The following is a 1,252-nucleotide window of genomic DNA, read 5'->3' as shown; positions in this document are numbered from 1 at the left end:
GGTTTAGTTAACAGGACAGTGTCCACAAAATAACCACCTCATTGTGATTTGTTTACATAGAATATTGTTATTTATCTTAAAATGACTTAAACACCTAAGATTTCAAAAACCTATATTTAGTCAGTCTCTGTAATTACATGTTGTTGAAAGCATGATTCTTTGTAAAAAAATAAAAAAATAAATTAAATAAAACAGCTGAGAGGATGCCACCGTGACATACAAGTGAGCAGATTAATGAAAGAGGAGGAGAACTGCTTGACTTTCTGGTACCCACTGGCTTTTATAGTATTTTTTTTCATCCCTTCATGGTGTTAGATCATGCTTCCAAACCAGAAATATCAGATCCAGCCCCGGATGCCAGATCCTATCAGAGAATATCCGTTTTGTCTGGTAACAGACAACCAGTCAGCAGTCTTCTATCAGTTAAAGAGATCAAAATAATAATCTGTCATCATTTATTCAATCTCAAGCTGTTCCAAACCTGTATGATTTTCTTTCTTCTGTTGAACTTATGAGATATGTTGAAGAATGTTAGTAAGCAAACAGTTGTTTGACTTCCGTATATGGAAAGAAAATACTATGGAAATCAGTGGGGACCAGGAAGTGTTTGGTTACAAAAATTCTTTAACATATCTTCCTACAAATGATCTTCTTTTGTGTTTGGCAGAATAAAGAAACTCATACAGTTTCGGAACAACTCGAGGATGAGTAATGATGACACAGGTTTAATTTCTGTGTGAACTATCCCTTTAGATTAGGGAACACATTCACTATGAACTAATATTTAAACTGCTCATTGATATGTTTAGGAATTGGGTCGGGTGAAGGGCTATACAGGTGCATATCAATAAATTAGAATGTCGTGGAAAAGTTCATTTATCTTCAGTCTGTGTGCATTGAATTTATTTAATACACGAGTTTCACAATTTGAGTTGAATTACTGAAATAAATGAACTTTTCCACGACATTCTAATTTATTGAGATGCACCTGTAGAATATGGTCAAGCATTCATATATGCTTTATAAGTACTAATGAACAGCCTAGTAATATGCAAACTAATAAGAAACTAGTTAATAGTGATAAGTGTTCTCTAATCTAAAGTTTTAACCCTTTAACTTCAAACCATTGCCTCTGGCTAAAACACGAGTCCATAATCCATAATAATGCTTCCTCCAGAGAAAAAGTGTTCTGGTGTGAATCAGGAGAGAAATCTGCACAGATCAAGCAGCGTTTAAACAGCTCTAAACACAT

Source organism: Sinocyclocheilus anshuiensis, unplaced genomic scaffold (assembly GCF_001515605.1).
Source record: "Sinocyclocheilus anshuiensis isolate Anshui unplaced genomic scaffold, SAMN03320099.WGS_v1.1 scaffold2749, whole genome shotgun sequence".
NCBI classification, from domain to species: domain Eukaryota; kingdom Metazoa; phylum Chordata; class Actinopteri; order Cypriniformes; family Cyprinidae; genus Sinocyclocheilus; species Sinocyclocheilus anshuiensis.
This window is presented reverse-complemented; position numbering follows the sequence as displayed.